Source organism: Oncorhynchus nerka, linkage group LG23, assembly GCF_034236695.1.
Source record: "Oncorhynchus nerka isolate Pitt River linkage group LG23, Oner_Uvic_2.0, whole genome shotgun sequence".
NCBI classification, from domain to species: Eukaryota; Metazoa; Chordata; class Actinopteri; order Salmoniformes; family Salmonidae; genus Oncorhynchus; species Oncorhynchus nerka.
Window position 1 is genome coordinate 34,644,190 of NC_088418.1, and position 26,451 is coordinate 34,670,640.

The window sequence follows — 26,451 nt, forward strand, 5'->3', positions numbered from 1 at the left end:
TGACAGTCCATTAGACCACTATGAGGTCTACCTGTGTCGATTCTAAGCTTCCTGGAGCAAACGGAAGTGGTTAAATTGACCCAAAAGGTGTTTTGATGTACATAACCTTCAAAGGTGAAAATGACTAAATTCAACCCTGTGTAGATCGTAGATCAGTCAATTCTTAACTTAAAGACTTAAAACTCAGGATTCTGTAAGTGTCTATGTCAATCAAGACATGTGTTTACTTATAGCTTCCTGTGCCAACCGGAAGTGCTTTTAATTGGGTCACACTGTCTGTTTTGAAGGGTTAAAAAAGTCACATCTTTCCTAAACTTCATATGTGTGACTGGGTAACCCTCATGAACTGTAAATCAGTCATTTCTCCCAACAGATGTCAAAGAAAAGCTCTCACACGCACACACAGCAAGGATGGAGTTAAAAAGTGCGGTGCTTAAAGACACAGAGAGCAGGCAATGGCATTACCATAATCTCTAGGCCGTGCCGAGTTCAACGAGATATCCCGCTTGACCGTAGCTCGCTCGGTCTAAGCGCAGCGACCATTAGAAAAGTAGGCCCAAAATGAAGCCTGCACCACCACGTCATTTGCTTTTGGGTGACAGTGAGAGAACCGTTAGGGTGAGAAGCACAATTCGACCTCAGGTACGTTCCTAAGGTCCTCCCGATCCGTGCAAGCCTAACCTTGACCGTGTGGCATTAACCCTTAATAGTTAAAAGAAGGTGTTTACTTCAAAGAGTTTGCATTGACTTCTCTCCCCATAGGAATACATTGCCTGCACCCCTAAATTCAACCTGAAGCCTATGTGGGTTATGAATGTCGTATGAACCTGTCTTCGATGACAGTCCATCAGGCCACTACGAGGTCTACCTGTGTTGATTCTAAGCTTCCTGGACCAACCGGAAGTGGTTAAAATCACCCTAAAAGTGTTTTTTCCATACCCTGCCTGCAGTTTGATAGACATAGTGCATTCAACCCTGTGTAAATCAGTCAATTCTTAGCGTAAGGACTTAAAACTCAGGATTCTGTAAAAGCATACCCCAGTGAGGATATGTGTTGACTTATAGCTTCCTGTGCCAACCGGAAGTGCCATAATTGGTGTCTCTTGGGCTGTTTCGAGGGGTTAAAAAAGTCAGATCTTTCCAAAACTTCATATATGTGATTAGGCAACCCTCATGGGGGTTGCCTAATCACATATATGAAGTTTTGGAAAGATCAGACTTTTTTAACCCCTCGAAACAAATCAGTCATTTTTCCCATAAAATTTCAAAGGAAAACTAAATCACACACACACACAGCTTGGAAGGAGGGACCCATTGGGGTGCGTAGAGACATACACTGCCTGCATTAGTTAACCTTGTTGGAACTTTTAAAGAACCGTCAGACCTAGAGTTCCGAATCTTTAGAATCCTGTTCTAGACCTCAGGTCGATAGTGCGTGGTGAGTTACGTGGCTCTAGACGGTTCTCGGACCGATTAACAGCTTCGTACATTTGCAATGACTTCAATTCATTTTGACCATTACGAAAATGGCGACATTTAATTTTGGGCCAGCTCTGAAGTATGTGATAGTTGGCTACTAAACGAGTTGGAAAAAGTGGGTTTGGTGTCAGTTTGTATCAGTTTGGTGTCAAAATGATATCTAATTGACTGATGGACGGTGACTTGCTGGTGACTCTTGTCCAGTTGCAATATGTTTAAACAGTGAGGTACCATCACCAAAGTGACATTCTGAAATCAACCCTAACGAGCCATTGAGATGAACCAGAATCACTGCCCAGCTATCCCGAGTTCATCAGGCCAGTCAATTTCACATTCCTGCAGGATTTATATAGCATGACAAATTCGTGATGGTACCTGTCCATTGAACCATATTGCAAATGCACAGTGACTTTGCAAAAGTAAGAAAACAAATGGACATAATGAAATCACCTTATTTTTATTTTTGAATTACCAGTTGCACAACAATGCACGTGCATTTGCAATATGATTCAACAGTGAAAAAACATCACCAAATGGACATGATGAAGTCAACACAACGAGCGATGGAAAGGAGCAACTATCACTGCCAGGCCATCCTGTGTTCCCATAGCGGGCATTAATATCAGAATGACCGGTAAATGCATTTACAACCATATTTTTATTTTTGGGTTACCAGGTGCCTATTTTCAATCACCAGTTGCACAACAATGCGTATCCATCAGAATATTTTAAACAGTCCATAAAGCACTCAGGACGGCCCCCATAGATAGAGGGCCATAGTAGGGTACTCCCATAGCGGGCATGGACAATAGGAGTCCCGGTAAATGCATTTACAACTATATTTTTATTTTTGGGTTACCAGTTGCACAACAATGCACGTGCATTTGCAATATGATTATATAGTGAAAAAACGTCACGAAATGTTCATGATGAAGTCAACGCAACGAGCGATGGAAAGGAGCAACTATCACTGCCAGGCCATCCTGTGTTCATCAGGCCAGTCAATTTTGCATTCCTGCAGGATTTTTATAGCATGACAAAATCGTGATGGTACATGCCCATTGAACCATATTGCAAATGCACAGTGACTTTGCAAAAGTGAGAAAACATAAACAAATGGACATGATGAAATCAACACAACGAGTGATGGAAAGGTAGAACTATCACTGCTCGGCCATCCTGTGTTCATCAGGCCAGTCAATTTTGCATTTTTGAGCATGTCAAATTTCATATGGTAAATGCCCATTGAAACATATTGCAAATGCACGTGCATTTGGCCCCCAAAAAAGTGACTTTTGACTTTGACTTTTGACTTCCTATGAAATCATATTGTAAATGGACAAATCATATTCCTTATGCACAAGTAAAAAAAAAAAAAAAAAAATTATGATAATACAATACAACTAAAGTATGTTGATACAGTTCTTATACGTGTGTAATTGACACAAAATTTGAAAGAATTTCGAAAACGGTCCAGAAAGCACTTGTGTGAAGTTTTTTACAAAATTTTGACATTTTTGACTTTTGACTTCCTATGAAATCATATTGAAAATGGACAAAACATATTACTTATGCGCATGTCAAAAAATATATATATATGATAATAAAATTGGACAAAAGTATATTCATACAGTTCTTACACGTGTAATTGACAAAAAAAAACGAAAGAATTTCGAAAAACGGTCCAGAAAGCACTTTTTTAAGGGGTGATAAGTTGACAAAAAAAATCATTTTTTCAAAATTTTGCTTTTGGACGTTGACTTGGGTTACATTTCCAATATGAAAAACCATGGTGGAGCGGATTCGCCACCTGTTGAATTTTTAAAGTGTTACAACTGGCAATTGCCATATGGCATTTGCAATACACTTTGCATGAATCAACGCCGAATTGGGTGGTATTGGACAATGTGTATATGGTTTGTCCGATGCCAATGACTTCCCATTCATTTTTGTCCAATACAGGGGGGTAATTCCCTTACTGACCTTAGACAGGGAATTTGTACTAGTATTACAGTTTTTCTCAATTGCTAAAACACAATTTCTGAAACCTTGCTCCATTTCCTGAAAACATTAAACACAAAACCTCATCTTCAAGCACTATTTACATAGCCTCTGACTCTTCTCGCAAAATGAAACATTCACCTCAAAACAGTTTTACCTGTGTTCAAAATCAAACACTGCTCTCAAATCATAAACCAAGTGCTCAAAATGATATACATTCTCAAGCAGTCAGTAAACAATTCCCCGAAAAATAGAAAACCTATTCTTCAAAACACAATTCTCAGGGAGAAGTACATTTTTAATCTAATTTTTTATTTATTTTTCTGTCATTGTCTTTTGATGAATGAAAACAGGTTCTATCAAAGAAGCTCAAAATTGATCAGAAATTACTACTCTGCTTTGCTCTTTGCAATTTTGTTTTTGTTTTTTTCTCCTCCTTGTACCACTATTTTTACAGTACTGTACCCTGCATCTCACAAACTTGTCCTTTGTCTCTGTGATACTGTAATTCTTGTTCTTTGTTGATATGAACCTGCAACCAGTCAAAATCTATTGAGCAGTCAGTACTGTTAATAAATGGAAAGCACAATGTTCAGGGCCATACAATTTGTCCATTGTACAGTATACAGCCTACAATGCACTGTACTACAGTATACAATACTAAAAGGGACAAAAATCAAAGGAGTAAACGTGATCAATGTGCTTCTTCTTGTCTTTGGGCTGGGTCAGGCCAGAGCACTTTGTCGACATCACAAGCAAGAAAAACTCCTCAATCGGATTCAGGAAACGCGAATATGGAGGGAGGTACAAGTTCATAAACTGCCCATTGATGTTAAACCATTCCCTTACCTGAGCAGCTCGTTGGAAACTGACATTGTCCCACACTATCACATAGGTGGGAATGGGATTCTCATTTAGCTCTTGAACCTGCTGCTCAAGTAAAATATATCTTAGCTTGGCAATATATCTTAGAAGGTGTTGGGTGTTATATGGCCCGTGTGTAACATGGTGATGTAGAACACCATGGTTGCTGATAGCAGCACAGATTGTGACATTGCCACCTCGTTAACCAGGGACTTCAACAATGGCCTGCTGTCCAAATGTTTCGGCCTCTCCTTCTCCTCTTTGTTAGATTGAAGCCTGCTTCATCAACAAAGATGAACTCATGGGGTCTGTCCAAGGATTCCAAGTGTAGAAATACAATATACAATATACTTTATGTAGGATTTTGTAAGTCGTACAGAGACAGTACAATTAGGCTTCTGATTCATATACATTGTATGTACTGAAGAGTAATGTCATTCACATAGTATGTGTTAGTACTGTAGACAATCTGAATTACAGTAAATGTTCCTGAATGTACACTAACTTGCACATACTGAGCTCGCAGTTCTTTCACCCTTGGTGAGTTGTGCTCAAAAGGTACTCTGTATACTTGTTTCATTCGCATCCTGTTACGATGGAGGACACGGTCAACTGTGGAAATGCTCACACTGTTGATTCCTTGGAATTATCTTGAAGGACCATGCCAACTGTAACGGCCTCTTGCTCCCGAGTGAATATAGCTGTCCTTCCACCTGCATGTGGCAGCCATACAATTCTACAAAAAGTAGTTGAGCAGTTACAAAACATATTCATGCAGTACAATACATAGAGTGATTAACTTTACAAATGTCTATTGAAACCGCTGCATATAGTGTAGCACAGTAAATTTGCAATTACAAAAATACAGTAGTACACTACCTGTTCTCCTCTCTGAATGTCCTTACTATGGTCGACACAGAAAATCGGCTCAAATTGGGTTGCACTCTAAGTCCTGCTTCCCTCATTGTCAGTCCATGGACAAGAACATGGTCTTTAACTGTTGCTCGAATTTCATCAGATATTTGCACTCTTTGTCTTCCTCTTCCTCTTCGTCCTCCTCTTCGTCGCCCACCTCGCATACGCCCTCGCACATTGTTTCTTCTATCCATTCTCAGGCTTTCTCCTTCCCACCTTCAACAACCTGTTTGCTCTCTGAACTGCTTGGTTGTATAGCATCATTTGAAAGAGGTTAAATCAATTTTGAGTGGTTGTGTTCAATCAATGACATGTATTGTCTATTCGTATTTGATTGTTGCCACTTGTGTTTACCAGTATGGATGACATGTGCATTAGAGTGCAGAATGTGTTTTGAGAATGAAAATGTGTTTAGAGTTTTGCTGAGAAGTCTAAGTGAGATCTGCAAATTGTGTTTTACCATGTGAAATGGTTTAAGGTATTGACAACAGAGTGCATAATTAGGTAAATGAGACCAGGCAACTGAGAACTTTGTTCAGCCAATGGGTTTTAGTGTTTTAGTAATTGAGAGAAACTGTAAACGTCAGGAATTGTGAAACTGATTTTAAATGTACTTGGCTAAGGTGTATGTAAACTTCCGACTTCAACTGTAGCGCCATTCTTGTGTAGGTTATTCCTTGTGTTACTATTTTTTGTTTTTAACAATTGTTTAACTCTGCATCATTGGAAAGGGCTCGTAAGCAATCAATTCACAGTAAAGTCTACACCTGTTGTATTCAGCACGTGATAAATAAAAGGTTATTTGATTATTTAGAATAGTATTTGGTCATGTGGCCAACTCTACCTCTACTCACAGTTCTCCCTCCAATTCCTCCGCGGAAGAGGAGACTAAGTATTTGAAAAATTTCGAGTATTTGAACCCAGGGCTGCTCTACGGACACACTGTAAAGGTGTTAGAGTGGTATGTAAAGGTGTTAATGTGGCAAGTAAAATTCTGTATTATACATTACAGTTACCTACTGTAATATATAGTATCAGTCAAATGTTTGGACACACCTACTCATTCAAGGGTTTTTCTTTATTTGAACTTTTTTCTATATATATTAAAACGAATAAACGTCCTCTGTCAACTGCGTTTATTGGAGATTCTTCAAAGTAGCCACCCTTTACCTAGATGACAGCATTGCACATTCTTGGCATTCTCTCAACCAACTTCAATAGGAATGCTCTAATGCTCTTCCAAACAGTCTTGAATGAGATCCCACTTATGCTGAGCACTTGTTGGCTGCTTTTCCTTCACTCTGCGGTCCAACTCATCCCAAACCATCTCAATTGGGTTGAGGTCGGGTGATTGTGGAGGCCAGGTCATCTGATGCAGCACTCCATCCTCAGTCAAATAGCACTTACACAGCCTGGAGGTGTGTTTTGGGTCACTGTCCCGTTGAAAAACAAATGATAGTGGGACAAAGCACAAACCAGATGGGATGGCGTATCACTGCAGAATATTGTGGTAGCCATGCTGGTTAAGTGTTCCTTGAATTATAAATAAATTACAGACAGTGTCACCAGCAAAGCACCCCCCACACATTCACACCTCCATGCTTCACGGTGGGAACCACACATGCAGAGATCATCTGTTCACCTACTCTGCGTCTCACAAAGACACGACGGTTGGAACCAAAAATCTCAAATTTGTACTCATCAGACCAAAGGAGAGATTTCCACCAGTCTAATGTCCATTGCTTGTGTTTCTTGTCCCAAGCAAGTCTCTTCTTCTTATTGGTGTCCTTTAGTAGTTGTTTATTTGCAGCAATTTGACCATGAAGGCCTGAGTCATGCAGTCTCCTCTGAACAGTTGATGTTACGTGTCTGTTATTTGAACTCTGTGAATTTGGGTTGCAATCTGAGGGGCAGTTAACTCTAATGAACTTATCCTCTGCAGCAGAGGTAACTCTGGGTCTTCCTTTCCTCTGGCGGTCCTCATGATTACGAGTTTCATCATAGTGGTTTTTGCAACTGCAATTTTCAGGATCGACTGACCTTCATGTCTTAAAATACACATTAAATACACATTATACATTAAGGAAAGAAATTCCACAAATGTACTTTTAACAAGGCACACCTGTTAATTTAAATGCATTCCAGGTGACTACCTCAAGAAGCTGTTTGGGAGAATGCCAAGTGCGTAAAGCTGCCATCAAGGCAAAGGGTGGCTACTTTGAAGAATTTCAAATATAACACTTTTTTGGTTACTACATGATTCCATATGTGTTATTTCATAGTTTATGTCTTCACTATTATTCTAAAATGTTGAAAATATTAAAAATAAATAAAAACCCTGGATTAGTACATGTCCAAACTTTTGACTGGTTCCGTAAATATGGTATTAAAGCAAGTACTGTGTAATGACACACAGTACAATACCGTAAAATGTACTATCGTACTGTAAAAAAGATTGGTAATGCTATCGTAATGAATGAATTCAATTCATTGAGGGGAGGGGTTTGTATTTCACAGTATTTTACTATGATTACAAGGGTTTGGTGCAGGCAGGTTAGCTGTTAGGTAAAGTGCTGCAACATATTAATTCATATTAGGCATTTCATATCACTTGCGTCTCTAGAGAACTTAATAAAGGCTTCAACACTGGCTGAAACTACACGGAAAAAACAGGCCAAAAGTTCCATTTGGACATTGGGTTGTTGGGACAGTAAAGTCAGCAGACAGGCAGCCAGGATGGGGTGAAAATGGATGCCTGGGAGGTCACGGATGTTTTGATTAGGTGTGTATTGTGTGTGTGATCCCACTAATGTTTGTTCTCCTATTCACCATGGGGTTTAGAAACAGGCCCTCCGCAGACCAGGTGTATTATTTTTAACAGTGTGTAATTGTCCTCTACAATAACTGTGGGCCCTGTTTGCTCTGGCAGCCTCAAGCAGTGACTGTGTGTGCGTGTGTGTGTGTGTAGAGCTGAGGCCCAGTGCAATCGAGCTATGAGTTATTTACATACTGTATCTCCTCTCACTCTCACCACAGCCTGGTGCCAAGATCTACGAGGGCGGAGGGAGGGCATACAGATATTTACTAGGCGTTTCTTTCTGATAAATTTCTCTCTAACCCCACGCTCTCTACATCCCAGCTCTCTTTCTCCTTTTTCTCCCCACCTTTAAAACCTCTTTGGGCTAGACATGCCGCTAGCAACCCACCTCGACAACTTCCTGTGAAATTGCAGAGCGCGAAATTCAAAAATACTAAATTCATAATATTAAAATACAATGTCATACATCATTTTAAAGCTTAACTTCTTGTTAACCTTTCTAGGGCTCGACAACATTCCACTGAAAAGGCAGCGTGCGAAATTCAAAAATATTTTTGGGAAATATGTCACTTTCACACATCAACCTCTCTAGGGTAGGGGGCAGCATTCGGAATTTTGGATAAAAAGCATGCCCAAATTTAATGGCCTGCTACTCGGGCCCAGAAGAAATGATATGCATATAACTGGTGGATTTGGATAGAAAACACTCTAAAGCTTCCAAAACTGTTAAAATAGTGTCTGTGAGTATAACAGATCTGATTTGGCAGGCGAAAACCTGAGAAAATTTCAGGAAAATTCAGGAAGTAGTTTTTTTTTGTTGTTGTAGTTTTCTATTCAATTCCATTACAGTATCCATTGACTTAGGACTCCATTTGCAGTTTCTATGCCTTCCACTAGATGTCAACAGTCTTTATATTGACAACGTTATTGTCCGGTTGAAATATAATAGATCATTTAGGCTAAAAAACAACCTGAGGATTGAATATAAACATCGTTTGACATGTTTCTATGAACTTTATGGCTACAATTTAGATTTTTTTGTCTGATTGTTTTGACTGAGTTTGAGCCTGTGGATTACTGAAGAAAACGCACTAACAAAATGGAGGTGTTTGGATATAAAGAGACTTCATCGAACAAAAGGAACATTTATTGAGTAAATGAATGTCTTCTGATTAACACCATATGAAGATCATCAAATGTAAGGGATTAATTGTATCTCTATTTCTGAGTTTTGTAATGCTTCTGCTTGGCTGGTTACTGTTTGTAATAATTTGTCAACTGAGCTATGTTCTGGGCTAGGTATGTTCTAAGCTAGGTATGCTTTCGCCGAAAAGCATTTTATAAATATGACACTGTGGTTGGTTTAACAAGAAGTTAACCTTTAAACCTTTGTAAAATATGTTTTGTTTACTGAATTTTTACAATGAGCATTTCTGTAATTGAATTTGGCGCTCTGCAACCTCACTGGATGTTGGCCAGATGGGCACATACCCTAGAGAGGTTAAAACCTTTTGGGGATAGGGGGCAGCATTTTCACTTTTGGATGAATAGCGTGCCCAGACTGAACTGCCTGCTACTCTGTCCCAGATGCTAATATATGCATAGTATTATTAGTATTGGATAGAAAACACTCTGAAGTTTCTAAAACAGTTTGAATGATATCTGTGAGTATAACATAACTCATATGGCAGGCAAAAACCTGAGAAAGAATCCAAACAGGAAGTGAGAAATCAATTTTCAAAACAGTGCCTATTGAAATCCCAGTGAGATATGAATGAGCATGCACTTCCTAGGGCTTCCACTAGATGTCACCGTCTTTAGAAACTGGTTTGAGGATTCTACTATAAAGAATAGCTCTTTGAGTGAGTGGTCTGGCAGAGAGCCTCGGTCTCATGACGCACACTCCCGACAGAGTTTGCTTTCGTTCCAATGCTTTTTTTCAGACAATGAAATTCTCCAGTCATCTATTGTCGAACTGGGATTCCTGGGAGTGCCTTCTGATGAAGATCATCAAAGGTAAGTTAATATTTATAGTGTTTTTTTCTAGCTTCTGTTGACGACAAAATGGCAGATATTCCTCTGGCTGTTTTGGGTTCTGAGTGCCGTTCTCAGATTATGCTTTTTCCATAAAGTTTTTAAAAAATCTGACACAGCGGTTGAATAGAGGTTAAGTCTATATTTAATTCTGTGAACAACACTTGCATCTTTTATCAATGTTTATTATGAGTATTTCTGCAAAATCACCAGATGTTTTGGAATCAAAACATTACTGCACGTAAGACGCCAATGTAAACTGAGATTTTTGGATATAAATATGTACATTATCGAACAAAACATACATGTATTGTGTAAGATGGTTGGTGATTTGGTAAATTGGTGATTAATTGTATCTATATTTCTGCTTTTTGTGACTCCTATCTTTGACTGGAAAATGGCTTTGTGTGTTTTTGCGACTTGACTCTGATAATCATATGTTGTGCTTTAGCTGTAAAGCAGTTTTTAAATCGGACACTATGGGTAGATTAACAAGATGTTTATCTTTCATTTGCTGTATTGGACTTGTTAATCCAGCCGTGTCGTCAGATTTCAAAAAGGCTTTATGGCGAAAACACACCATGCGAATATCTGAAAGAGCCCTGCATACAAAAGCATTAAAAACATTTTCCAACCAAGCAGATGCATCACGAAAGTCAGAAATAGCGATTAAATTAATCCCTTACATTTGAAGATCTTCATCTGGTTGCAATCACAAGGGTCCCAGTTACATAACAAATGGTCCTTTTGTTCGATAAAGTCCTTCTTTATATCCCCCAAAAAGTTTTTTTGGCACGCTTCATTCAATAATCCACCTGTTTCCACTCGTTCAGAATGCATATAAAATGAATCCCAAACGTTACCAATAAACTTGGTCCAAACATGTCAAACAACATTCCTAATCAATCCTCAAGTACCCTAATATGTAAATAAACTATCAAATTTAAGACGAAAAATAGTATATTCAATACCGGAGATAAACCAAGTGCGCGCCCTCACCGGAGCGCGTCACAAACTTTGTCCAACCAAGCAGATAAATAGCGATAAAATAAATCGCCCACCTTTGAAGATCTTCATCTTTTTTTTCTTCTGACGAAGAGGAGTAGTAGGAAGGATCGGAGGACCAATGCGCAGGGTGGTAAGTGTTCATCTTGTTTATTTGCCTGAACACTAAAATACAAAATAACAACGTGAATAAACGAAACAAACAAAACAGTCTGGTGTGGAACAAACACCGACAAGGAAAATAATCACCCACAACTCAAAAGTGAAACCAGGCTACCTAAGTATGGTTCTCAATCAGGCAACAACATCTCCTCCCCGCTGATCCTCAACACGGGGGCCCCACAAGGGTGCGTTCTGAGCCCTCTCCTGTACTCCCTGTTCACCCACGACTGCGTGGCCACGCACGCCTCCAACTCAATCATCAAGTTTGCGGACGACACAACAGTGGTAGGCTTGATTACCAACAACGACGAGACGGCCTACAGGGAGGAGGTGAGGGCCCTCGGAGTGTGGTGTCAGGAAAATAACCTCACACTCAACGTCAACAAAACTAAGGAGATGATTGTGGACTTCAGGAAACAGCAGAGGGAACACCCCCCTATCCACATCGATGGAACAGTAGTGGAGAGGGTAGCAAGTTTAAGTTCCTCGGCATACACATCACAGACAAACTGAATTGGTCCACTCACACTGACAGCGTCGTGAAGAAGGCGCAGCAGCGCCTCTTCAACCTCAGGAGGCTGAAGAAATTCGGCTTGTCACCAAAAGCACTCACAAACTTCTACAGATGCACAATCGAGAGCATCCTGGCGGGCTGTATCACCGCCTGGTACGGCAACTGCTCCGCCCTCAACCGTAAGGCTCTCCAGAGGGTAGTGAGGTCTGCACAACGCATCACCGGGGGCAAACTACCTGCCCTCCAGGACACCTACACCACCCGATGTTACAGGAAGGCCATAAAGATCATCAAGGACATCAACCACCCGAACCACTGCCTGTTCACCCCGCTATCATCCAGAAGGCGAGGTCAGTACAGGTGCATCAAAGCTGGGACTGAGAGACTGAAAAACAGCTTCTATCTCAAGGCTATCAGACTGTTAAACAGCCACCATTGAGTGGCTGCTGCCAACACACTGTCATTGACACTGACCCAACTCCAGCCACTTTAATAATGGGAATTGATGGGAAATGATGTAAATATATCACTAGCCACTTTAAACAATGCTACCTTATATAATGTTACTTACCCTACATTATTCATCTCATATGCATACGTATATACTGTACTCTACATCATCGACTGCATCCTTATGTAATACATGTATCACTAGCCACTTTAACTATGCCACTTTGTTTACTTTGTCTACATACTCATCTCATATGTATATACTGTACTCGATACCATCTACTGTATGCTGCTCTGTACCATCACTCACTCATATATCCTTATGTACATATTCTTTATCCCCTTACACTGTGTATAAGACAGTAGTTTTAGAATTGTTAGTTAGATTACTTGTTGGTTATCACTGCATTGTCGGAACTAGAAGCACAAGCATTTCGCTACACTCGCATTAACATCTGCTAACCATGTGTATGTGACAAATAAAATTTGATTTGATTTGATTTGATTCGATTGACAGCTGCCTCTGATTGAGAACAATAGCAGGCCAAACACAGAAATCCCAAATTATAGAAAAAGGAACATAGACTGCCCACCCCAACTCACGCCCTGACCATACTAAAACAAAGACAAAACAAAGGAACGTAGGTCAGAACGTGACACCATGCACCTACAAGATAGCTCAGATGAGAGAATGCATTTTTGAATGTTGAAAGTAAAACACAACAGTAGATGTAACGGTATCAAATGTAAAGTACCTGTCAAAAGTTGACACACCTACTCATTCCAGGGTATTTCTTTATTTTTATTTTTACATCACAACTATGGAATAACACATATGGAATCATGTAGTAACCAAATCAAAATATATTTATATTTGAGATTCCTCAAAGTAGTCACCCTTTGCCTTGATGACAGCTTTGCATACTCTTGGCATTCTCTCAACCACCTTCATGGGGAATGCTTTTCCAACAGTCTTGAATGAGTTCCCACATACAGTATGCTGAGCACTTGTTGGCTGCTTTTCCTTCACACTGTGGTCCAACTTATCCCAATCCATCTCAATTGGGTTGATGTAGGGTGATTGTGGAGGCCAAGTCATCTGCTGCAGCACTCCGTCACTTTACTTCTTGGTCAAATATCCCTTACACAGCCTGGAGGTGTGTTGGGTCATTGTCCCGTTGAAAAACAAATGATAGTGGGACAAACTCTAAACCAGATGGGATGGAGTATCCCTGCAGAATGCTGTCATAGACATTCTGGTTAAATGTTTCTTGAATTCTAAATAAATCACAGACAGTGTCACCAGAAAAGCACCCCCGCTCCATCACACCTCATCCTGCATGCTTCACGGTGGGAACCACACATGCGGAGATCATCCGTTCATCTACTCTGCATCTCACAAAGACACAGTTGGAACCGAAATAGACTCAGACCAAGGGACAGATTTCCACAGGTCTAATGTCCATTGTTTGTGTTTCTTGGCCCAAGCAAGTCTCTTCATATTGGTGTCCTCTAGTAGTGATTTCTTAGAAGCAATTTTACCATGAAGGTCTGATTCACGCAGTCTCCTCTGAACAGTTGATGTTGAGATGTGTTGAGATGCATTTATTTGGGCTGCAATCTGAGCAGTTAACGCGAATAAACTTATCCTCTGCAGCAGAGGTACTCGGAGTCCCCCTTTCCTGTAGCGGTCCTCATGAGAGCCAGTTTCATCATAGCACTTGAATGGTTTTGCAACTGCACTTAGTCTAAATAGTCATGATCATTTTAAGGAGAACAAAAACGACTTACTGTGAGGATCGATGTTGGAGACAAGAAGCAGGTACAGGGAGTGAATATTTAATAAACAACGGACGTAGAACAGGAACAATGAAAATAATGACATCAATGCTGACATAGGGAACAAACTGAGGAGCAGACAAATATAGAAGGGTAATCAACAAATTAATGGAGTCCAGGTGAGTCCAATATTGCGCAACTGCGAGTAATGATGGTAACAGGTGTGCGTAATGAAGGGCAGCCTGGCCCCCTTGAGCGCCAGAGAGAGAGAGAGCGGGAGCAGGTGTGACACTTACATTTGAACACCACCGCAAAAGTTTCGCTCTTTGCCATCAGTTGTTTTGTTGTTTAGAGATCTAGCTATCAAAACCAGTGGTGGAAAAAGTATCACATTTTCATACTTATAAAAGTAAAGACAATTTAAAAGAAAATGGCTCAAGTAAAAGTGAAAGTCCCCCATTAAATACTACTTGAGTAAAAGTCTAAAATATTTGTTTTTAAATGTAGTATCAAAAGTAAAAGTATAAATCATTTAAAATGTATTATATTAAGCAAACCAGACAACACGATTTTCAAGTTTTTTAAATTAATGGATAGCTAGGGGCACAGTTCAACACACAAAATTCACAAACAAAGCATTTGTGTTTAATGAATCTGCCAGATCAGAGAAAGTAGGAATGACCAGGGATGTTCTCTAGATAAGTGCGTGAATTAGACAATTTTCCTGTCCTACTAAGCATTCAAAATGTAACAAGTACTTTTGGGTGTCAGGGAAAATGTAAGGAGTAGAAAGTACATTATTTTCTTTAGGAATGTAGTGGAATAAAAGTAAAAGTTGTCAAAAATATAAATAGTAAAGTACAGATAAGTAGTACTTTACATCACTGATCAAAACTCACAGTCCCCTCTTCCAATGCATTGTGGCTGTGAAATGTTTGTGTACAGTTAATTCTACTAGATGAAAAGCCAAAATGAGTATGACTTCCGGGCATTTAAAGTACATACTATTTTCGGAAAATGTCACATACGATTAAACTCATTTTTTTTGCATACTGAAACGGCCTACTATTTAGCACGCAAGTGTGGGTATTCGGACACAGCCATTTTTATCATCACCATTATATCAGTACTACAACTACCGTCATCATTACTACTACTACTACCACCTCTATCATAATTAAACTGCTACCATTACTATCACACCTACTACCCTTACAACTACTACTTGGAATAATAATAAATGTTACTACTTAGTATGCAGATGTAATTATTCAGTCTCTCTCTCTCCTTCTACCTACCTCCTCACCTCTACTCCACACCTCTCCCTTACTCTCCCTCCCTCTCTCCAAGGTGTTACCCTGACAGGGAATTTGGCTGGTACATACCTGCCCTGCTGCTTAAGGTGAATCAGTGCACAGTACCCAGTGTTTTTGTGCCTGAGGGGGGTGATATCCCTGCACAGGCTCTAGCGGAGGGCTGGAGGAGGAGGGGTGTGGAGGGCGGTGAAGTGCCGCCCCGGGCTCCAGCACATAGAAGCTTAACCCGGGCGGAGTTTGACTGACAGCTTTTTAAGCCATAGGCCCTGGAGTTGGACCAGGTGTGTGTGACAGAGGCGAAGCTCCCACACGATGAGGCCCATATTAGGAGCCAATGTCTGGGGGAGGGAGAGGACGGAGACAGCCCAGCCAAATCTAATCACATTTTATTTGTCACATGCGCCGATTACAACAGGTGTAGAACTTACCGTGAAATGCTTACTTACAAGTCCTTAACCAACAATGCAGTTCAAGAAAGAGTTAAGAAATTATTTACTAAATAAACTAAAGTACAAAATAAAATAAAAAGTGACACAATAAAGTAACATTATCAAGGCTATATACAGGGGTTACCGGTACCGAGTCAATGTGCGAGGGTACAGGTTAGTCAAGATAATTTGTACACGTAGATAGGGGTAAAGTGACTATGCATAGATGACAAACAGCGAGTATCATCAGCGGTGGGGGGGTCAACATAAATAGTCCGGGTGGCCATTTGATTAATTGTTCAGCAGTCTTATGGCTTGGGGGTAGAAGCTGTTTTAAGGAGCCTTTTGGTCCTAGACTTGGTGCTCAGGTACTGCTTGCCATGCAGTAGCAGAGAAAACAGTCTATGAGGGTGCATTGAGTCCTTGACAATTTTTTGGGCCTTCATCTGACACCACCTAGTAGATAGGTCCTGGATGGCAGGAATCTTGGCCCCAGTGATGTACTGGGTCGTACGCACTACCCTCTGTAGTGCCTTACGGTCAGATGCCGAGCTGTTGCCATACCAAGCAGTGATGCAATGCAAACGGTCAGGATACTCTCGATGGTGCAGCTGTATAACCTTTTGGGGGTGTTTGAGAGGTTCTCAATAACTGCGTGGAAAGACAAGTGGATTTATCTGGTGCTCAAATTAATGGAGAACACCCCATGGCATATCATGTACCTGCTTTCTCTGGATTTAGGAGCTGTCTCTCAAGTCAAGTTAACTGAATATGATTTGTCCAGGAAAATCCTCTCTTCCACAATGCAGAGAAACAGGGTTGTTGCGCCAATCAAGGCCCCTGACTAGACATGACTTCCTGTCAACAGCAACATAAGGAAACGGATGGCAGCACAGTGGTATGCATTTACTACTACAGACCCGGTCAGGCATCTGTTTAGCTGCCACAGCTGAATGTGTTTTGGTATTTGTCGGGAGCCTTGAAAAACATTCTGCATGAGGCACAACCACATACCCTCTGTCACCTCCGCTCATGCTAGACTCTGTGGCACCATGTACTAGTCATTGAGATCTTTGCTATGGCATTGATTCATGGGTAATGTAGTTTTCTTTGACATGTTTGGTACTACAGGTTCAGTTAGAAGTCAGATGTGAGTCTTTTTGATGACCTCTGGTTCACATCAGCACGCATTGTTTTGAACAGTCCTCTCAATCTAATCCAGGTAACCTGGGGTAACAACAGCTGTGGCGGTGTGCAAACAGAAGGTCAAAGGTTGCACCTCAATTAAGCAATTTAATGCTTAGCCTGGGAAAGAAATAGCCGACGAGGCTGGGACGCAATCATTGAAAACCAAATTATTAAGTCAGAGCCACAAGAACATAGCTTACTTGCGGCGTTGTATATAGCTTGCTGAAAGAGAAAGCAGTGGAGCACACTATGAACTGATCCTCAAGTTGGTAGTAACACCTATGGTGTATTCAGGATGGACCAGACTCTTTTTGGTTACCACATTTAACTGCTGAAGGGTAGTTGGGGATACAATGCGAGCACACCCAGACATGCTTCAGACCAGCGTGAATAAAAAGGGAGGTACTCAACTAACTGCTTCATTGAATTAATTGACTTTCATATGGTTTGAAATGTGAGGAATGGCTTAAGTCTAACCTGTACCCCTGCATATTGACTTGGTACCGGTACCCCCTGTATATAACCTCGTTATTGTTATTTTATTGTGTTACTTTTTATTTTTTATTTTTGTAAATATTTTCTTACCTCTTATTTTCTGATATCTGCATTGTTAGTTAAGGGCTTGTAAGTAAGCTTTTCATGGTAAGTGTCACAACTTCCGCCGAAGTTGGCCCCTCTCCTTGTTCGGGCGGCGTTCGGCGGTCGACGTCACCGGCTTTCTAGCCATCGCCGCTCCATTTTTCTATTATCCATTTGTTTTGTCTTGTTCCATTCACAGCTGGTTTGCATTCCCCAATCACACTAGATGTATTTATTCCTCTGTTCCCCCTCGTGTCTTTGTGTGAAATTATTTGTGTGTTACGTGTTGTACACACTAGGCAGAGCTCCGTAATCTGGTCAGAGTCAGGGAGGTACAGGACTGCAGGCAGCCTCGGGGTTAGAACCGGGAAAAACTAGGAAACAGAACTTGTGAAACAGGAAGACGGGAAAGCACGCTGGTAAGCCCCAAAAAGACGAACTGGCAGTACAGTACACAGGTACAAATACACAGGGGATAATGGGACAGATGGGCAACACCTGGAGGGGGTGGAAACAAGCACAAAGATGAAACAGATTAGTGTGCGACACTTTCGCAGTCAAAAAGCAAGCCGAGCTCTACTGCTCAGACTTTTTTAAACATGACTTAAAAAATGTAACATTAACCTAAAAAAACTGTTATGTAGGAATGAGGTTTGTGTAGTAGGCCTAATACATTATTGCAGTATATTGGCTATATGCCTGGCCTGCCAATATTGTTATTATCAGACCATATTATAATTCAAAACTCAAGCTTTGATAACAAAATAGATCAATTGGTGTAGCACTTGTGAGGCACAGCTGAGCATAAATTGACATAATTTGCAAATAATTACATGTTTTATTTTACTGGACCTGGACCTGCATCATTTTATAGTACCTGCATCTGATGAGCATAGTGCTTTCAAGAAAACTGCGGGGGGGGGGGAGCGATGTGAAATCAGTGATCTTCAGGTTTGAAAGTTGGAGCTTTCCAACTTGGAATTCCGAGATGGATGACCGTTCAAATCGATTTTTACCAGTTGGATCTTGTTCTTTTCAGAGTTTCTAGTTGTCTTGAAGTCGGAAGTCGAAGAGTTACGAGTTGTTTTGAACATGGCATTAGTCTCAGCAGAGGGAGGGAAAAAGCAGCAGAGGGCCTCTCAAAGTCCCTGCTCTCTCCTTCTTTTCCTCTGGTGAGACTGACCAGAGAGAGGGGACACCGTCTTCCACCTGATGGTGAAACTCGACCAGAGAAAGTTAAATATTCCTCGTTTCTAAAATAGAAATGACAAGCTACTACTAATAATAATAACAATGGAGGGCTATAGGGAGAGGCGTGTTTCGTAATAGTGTTAAATAAAAACATTGACAGCGCTGAATAAAAATGTAGACATGAAGTCACTCATAAAACAGCAGCGCTTTGCTCTATTCTTTTATCATAGTTTTAAAAGTTATTAAATCTCATGTAGGCTAGTATCAAACTTTGCTGTGGCCAGGGTCGTGATTTCAGATTGGTTCAGATTGGTCAGCGCAGTAGGCTTATACGGAACCCAATCTGGCTGCGTGCGTGCGCCATCATGCATAAATGTATTTTGTCCCCCTACACCAAACGCGATCACGACACACAGATTAAAATATCACAACAAACTCTGAACTAATTATATTAATTTGGGGACAGGTGAAAAAGCATTAAACATTTATGGCAATTTAGCTACCTAGCTTGCACTTGCTAGCTAATTTGTCCTATTTATCTAGTTTGCTGTTGCTAGCTAATTTGTCCTATTTATCTAGCTTGCTGTTGCTAGCTAATTTGTCCTGGGATATAAACATTGAGTTGTTATTTTACCTGAAATGCACAAGGTCCTCTACTCCACTAATTAATCCACACATAAAATGGTCAACCGAATCGTTTCTAGTCATCCCTCCCCCATCCAGGCTTTTACTTCTCTTGACTTTATATTGCGATTGGCAACTTTCAGAAATAAGGTGCATTACTGCCACTGGCCTCGTTCGTCTTTCAGTCACCCACGTGGGTATAACCAGAGGAGATGGCATGTGGATACCTGCTTCTATAAACCAATGAGGAGATGGGAGAGGCAGGACTTGCAGCGCGATCTGCGTCAGAAATAGAACTGACTTCTATTTTAGCCCTTGGCAACGGAGACGCTCGTTGGCACGTGCGAGCAGTGTGGGTGCAATATTTGAATAATATAGATTTCAACATTTATTTTGCACGCGACGCAGTCAGCCTGTTTGCCACAGATCTCCCGGTCCACCAGGTAGGCGGTGTTTGTCATTTCAAACAAATTAAATGGTTCAAAATGGGAACACTTTGTTCACCTGTGCGCAGGGCTCCTGAATCAAAGTGCACCTACCGCCAACAGCGCAACACTATGTTACCACCTAGTACTCTACCCTGCACCTTAAAACTAATGCCCTATATACATAGTTGTTGAACACTGGTCACTTTAATAATGTTAGCATACTTTTACCCACGTTTACCCACTTTATATATATATATACTGAATTCTAGTCATGGCTCATCCTATATAACACAGCTTTTCTATTCATATACTGTCCATACTGTCTATAAACATAATATACAGTGCCTTCAGAGAGTGTTCACACATCACTTTTTCCATATTTTGTTGTGTCAGAGTCTAAATTAAATACATTTTAAATTCAGATTTTCTGTCACTGGCCTACACACAACACCCCATAATGTCTACGTGGAATTATGTTTTAAACTTGTTGAGGATAGTGGGCAGTATTTTCACTTTGGATGAATTGCGTGCCCATAGTGAACTGCATCCTACTCTGTCCTAGATTGCTAATATATGCATAGTATTATTACTATTGGATAGAAAACACTCTGAAGTTTCTAAAACTGTTTGAATTATGTATGTGAGTATAACATAACTCATAGGGCAGGCAATCTTCCCAACAAGAAGGGAAATTCTGAATGTGGGTCAACTTTGAAGTCCTCGTCCCCTCCTTTCCCAACAAGATATGGAGCTGGTAGCACTTCCTACGCCTCATTCAGTAGAAAGTGGAATGGAGCTTTTGGTGTGAACTTTGACCGAATCGGAGGGGAAATAGTCACTGTCCCAACAGAATTCCATTTTCCTGTGACGCATTTCTCTGTGGGTGCCACCGTCGTTCCATTTGGCTGCAGCTGAAAACGTATGATCCGGTTGGAACGTTATTGGATATATATGAAAATAACATCCTGAAGATTGATTCTCTACTTAGTTTGACCAGTTTATTTGACCTGGAATATATCTTTTTGAAGTTTTCGTGCGAGTTGTCTTGGACCAGCGTCAGTTTTTGGGCACGTGAGCTGAAAGTGGTAGCAAATGCAGCTAATTGGACACTAGTATTGGACATTATGGAACAAAACAATGATTTATTGTGGAACTAGGACTCCTTGCACTGCATTCTGATGAAAGATCATCAAAGGTAAGGAAATATTTATGATGTAATTTCGCATTTCTGTTGACTCCAACATGGCGGAGAAATACTTTTACGTCTGAGCGATGTCTCAGATTATTGCATGGTAGGCTTTTTCCGTAACGTTTAAAAAAATCTGACACAGCGGTTGCATTTAACCTGTTGCTTCTACCCGGGACGCTTGCGTCCCAACTAGAGCTCTGGAAATGCAAATGCGCTACGCTAAATGCTAATAGTATTAGTTAAAACTCAAAAGTTCATTAAAATACACATGCAGGGTATCGAATTAAAGCTACACTCGTTGTGAATCCAGGCAACAAGTCAGATTTTTAAAATGCTTTTCGGCGAAAGCATGAGAAGCTATTATCTGATAGCATGCAACACCCCAAAAGACCCACAGGGGACGTAAACAAAATAATTAGCATTTCGGCGTTACACAAACCGCACAATAAAATAGAAAACATTCATTACCTTTCACCATCTTCTTTGTTGGCACTCCTAGATGTCCCATAAACACTATTTGGGTCTTTATTTCGATTAAATCGGTCCATATAAAGCCTAGATATCGTTATATGTAGACTGTGTGATAAACGAAAAAAACATAGTTTCAAAACGTAACGTCATTTTTAAAATTCAAAAGTCGACGATAAACTTTCACAAAACACTTCGAAATATGTTTGTAATGCAACTTTAGGTATTAGTAAACGTTAATAAGCGATAAAATTCATCAGGAGGCGATGTAAAGATCATTAGCTGTCCGTCTGGAAAAATGTCCGGCTAGAAACTCAACGAAAATATCCGGTCCTAGACCGGATTAGATACGGTGTCCTGTATGTGTTTGACCAAGAAAAAACTCGAAGGGAAATGACAAGACTCTAGACACCCTGTGGAAGCTGTAGGTACTGCAACCTCAGTCAATTAATTGTGGTTCACGTTTATCAATGGGTTCAAGTAGCGCATGGATATATTTTCCCCATTTTCAGTGATCAGTTTTTCCTGTGCTTTTCGATGTAAATGCCGTTCTGGTAAAGCCACAGCAGTGATTTAACCAGTTTTTTAAACGTCTGAGTGTTTTCTATCCACACAGACTAAGCAAATGCAAATACTATATTCCTGGCATGAGTAGCAGGGCGCTGAAATGTTGCGCGATTTTTAACAGAATGTTCAAAAAAGTAGAGGGTCGACTGAAGAGGTTAAGAACCAGTGTTTCTTTAATTATATGTAGAACATGTATCTTTAGTCAAAGTTTATGAGGATTTCTGTTACCTGGCGTAGCTTTCTATAATTCCTCCGGATATTTTGGAGGCATTTCTGAACATGGCGTCAATGTAAACCGAGATCTGTGGATATAAATATGCATATTATCGAATAAAACATAAATGTATTGTGTAACATGTCATATGACTGTTATCTGATGAAGATTTTCAAAAGGTTAGTGATTCATTTTATCTCTAATCCTGCTTTTGTGACTCTATCTTTGGCTGGAAAAAATGGCTGCCTTTTTCCTTTGATTTGGTGGTGGTCTAACATAAATATATGTTGTGTTTTCGCTGTAAAACATTTTAAAAATCGGGACACGATGGGTAGATGAACAAGATGTTTATCTTTCATTTGAGGTATTGGATGTGTGAAAGTTAAATATTTCTAAAGAATATTTTCGAATTCCCTGTGCCACCTTTTCATCTGAATGGGGGGGTGGAGTTCCCCTCTTGCCATAATTTTAAGAGATTTTTTATCAATTAAAAATGAAAATAGGAAATGTTTTGAGTCAATAAGTATTCAACCCCTTTGTTATGACAAGCCTAAATAAGTTCAGGAGTAAATCATTTCTTAACAAGTCACATAAATTGCATGGAATAATAGTTTTGTCACACCCTGATCTGTTTCACCTGTCTTTGTGCTTGTTTCACCTGTCTTTGTGCTTGTCTCCACCCCTCCAGGTGTCACCCATCTTCCCCATTATCCCCTGTTTATTCATACCTGTGTTCTCTGTTTGTCTGTTGCCAGTTTGTCTTGTCATGTCAGGTCTTACCAGCGTCTTACCGCCTTCCTGTTTCTCTAGTTGTGTTTCCTAGTTTTTCCCGGTTCTGACCACGAGCCTGCCTGCCATCCTGTACCTGTCTGACTCTGACCTGATTACAAACCTCTGCCTGCTCTGACACCGTACCTGCCTGCCGTCCTGTACCTATCTGACTCTGACCTGATTACAAACCTCTGCTTGCCCTCGACCTGCCCCTTGCTTGCCCCGTGTTTACAATAAATAATCTGAGAACTGTATTATCAGCCTCCCGTGTCTGCATCTGGGTCATATCCTGAGTTGTGATAAATTTACCATTATTTTTAATGATTATCTCATCTCTGTACCCAACACATACAATTATATGTAAGGTCCCTCAGTCAAGCAATGCATTTCAAACACAGATTCAACCACAAATACCAATAAGGTTTTCCAATGCCTCGCAAAGAAGTGCACCAATTGGTAAAAAAAGAAGACACTGAATATCCTTTAAAGCATGGTGAAGTTATTTGTTACACTTTTGATAGTGTGTCAATACGCGCAGTCACTACAAAAATGCAGGTGTCCTTTCTAATTCAGTTGCCAGAGAGGAAGAAAACCGCTCAGGGATTTCACCATGAGGCCAATGGTGACTTTAAAACATGTTACAGAGTTTAATGGCTGCGATAGGAGAACTCAGTATGGATCAACAACATTGTAGTTACTCCACAATACTAACTTAACTGACAGAGTGAAAAGATGGAAGCCTGTACAGAATAAAAATATTCCAAAACATGCATCATGTTTACAATGGCACTGAAGTAATACTGCAAAAAAATGTGTCAAAACAATTCACTTTTTCTCCTGAATACAAAGTCTTATGTTGGGGTCAAATCCAATACAACTCATGACTGAGTACCATTCTCCATATTTTCAAGCATAGTGGTGGCTGCATCATGTTACGGGTATGCTTGCAATTGTTATGGACTGGAGAGTTTTTCAGGACAAAAAAATTAAAGGAATGGAGCGAAGAACAGGCTAAATTCTAGAGGAAACCTGGTTCTGTTTGCTTTCCACCAGACACTGGGAGATTAATTCACATTTCAGCAGGACAATAACCTAAAACACAAGGCCAAATCTCCACTGGAGTTGTTTACCAAAGAGACTGTTAATGTTCCTGAGTGGCCGAGTTACAGTTTGACATAAATCTACTTGAAAAACTATCGCAAGACCTGAAAGTGGTTGCTTAGCAATGATAAATAACACATTTGACAGTGCTTGAAAAATTCAAAAAAATTATAATGGGCAAATGTTGCACAATTCAGGTGTGGAAAGCTCTTAGAAACTTACCCAGAAAGACTTACAGCTGTAATCGATGCCAAAGGTTATTCTACAAAGTATTGAATCAGGGGTGTAAATACTTATGTAAAAGAGATATCTGTATTTAATTTTAAATAAATATACAAACAATTCTAAAAACATGTTTTCAGTCTAATACAACAAAATGTGGAATAAGTCAAGGGGTATGAATACTTTCTGAAGGCACTGTGTGTGAGTATATATATGCACAGTTGAAGTCGGAGGTTTACATAAACTTAGGATGGAGCCATTAAAACTTGCTTTTCCACTACTCCACAAATATCTTGTTAACAAACTATAGTTTTGGCAAGTCGGTTAGGACATCTACTTTGTGAATGACACAAGTAATTTTTACAACAATTGTTTACAGACAGATTATTTGACTTATAATTCATTGTATCACAATTTCAGTGGGACAGAAGTTACATACACTAAGTTGATTGTACCAGCTTGGAAAATTCCCGAAAATGATGTCATGGCTTAAGAAGCTACTGATAGGCTAATTGACATCATTTGAGTTCATTGGAGGTGTACCTGTGGATGTATTTCAAGGCCTAGAGAAAACAGGTAAAAAGTGTCTATATCCACCTTAGTCAAATACATTTATACTCAGTTTGTCATGATTCCTGACATTTAATCAGAGTAAAAATTTCCTGATTTAGGTCAGTTAGGATCACCACTTTATTTTAAGAATGTGAAATGTCAGAATAATAGAGATAATTATTTATTTTAGCTTTTACTTCTTTCATCACATTCTTAACATACATTCAATTAGTATTTGCTAGCATTGCCTTTAACTTGGGTCAAACGTTACAGGTAGCCTTCCACAAGCTTCCCACAATAAGTTGGGTGAATTTTGGCCCATTCCTGCTGACAGAGCTGGTGTAACTGAGTCAGGTGTGTAGGCCTCCTTGCTGCCTCGAGCTTTTTCAGTTCTGCCAACACATGTTCTATAGATTTGAGGTCAGGGCATTCTGATGGCCACTCCAATACCTTGACTTTGTTGTCCTTTAGCAATTTTACCACAACTTTGGAAGTATGCTAGGGGTCATTGTCCTTTTCGAAGACGGTTTGCAACCAAGCTTTAATTTCCACATAATTTTCCAACCTCATGATGCCATCTATTTTGTGAAATGCACCAGTCCATCCTGCAGCAAAGGACCCCCACAACATGATGCTGCCACCCTCGAGCTTCACGGTTGGGATAGTGTTCTTCGGCTTGCAATCCTCCCCCTTTTTCATCCAAACATAACGATGGTTATTATTGTAACAGTTCTCTTCTTCCTCTTCCTCTGAAGAAGAGGTGTAGCAGGGATCGGACCAAGACGCAGCGTGGTTATAATTCATGGTTTCTTTTAATAACGAAACTATACATGAAATGGACTACAAAACAAGAAACATGAAAACCCGAAACAGTCCCGTGTGGTACAAACACTGACACAGGAGACAACCACCCACAAAACCCAACACAAAACAGGCTACGTAAATATGGTTCCCAATCAGAGACAATGACTAACACCTGCCTCTGATTGAGAACCATATCAGGGCAAACATAGAAATAGACAAACCAGACACACAACATAGAATGCCCACCCAGCTCACGTCCTGACCAACACTAAAACAAGGAAAACACACAAGAACGATGGTCAGAACTTGACAACTATGGCCAAACAGTTCTATTTTTGTTTCAAAAGACCAGAGGACATTTCTACAAAAAGTACAATCTTTGTCCCCATGTGCAGTTGCAAACCTTAGTCTTGCTTTTTTATGGTGGTTTTGGAGCAGTGGCTTCTTCCTTGCTGAGCGGCCTTCAGGTTATGTCGATATAGGACTCGTTATACTGTCGATATAGATACATTTGTATTTGTTTCCTCCAGCATCTTCACAAGGTTTTTTGCTGTTGTTCTGGGATTGATTTGTACTTTTCTCACCAAAGTATGTTAATCTCTAAGAGACGGAACACGTCTCCTTCCTGAGTGGTATGACGCCTGTGGGGTCCCATGGTGTTTATACTTGCATACTATTGTTTGTACAGATGAACGTGGTACCTTCAGGTGTTTGGAAATTCCTCCCAAGGATGAGCCAGACTTGTGGAGGTCGACAAAAAAAAATCTGAGGTCTTGGCTGATTTCTTT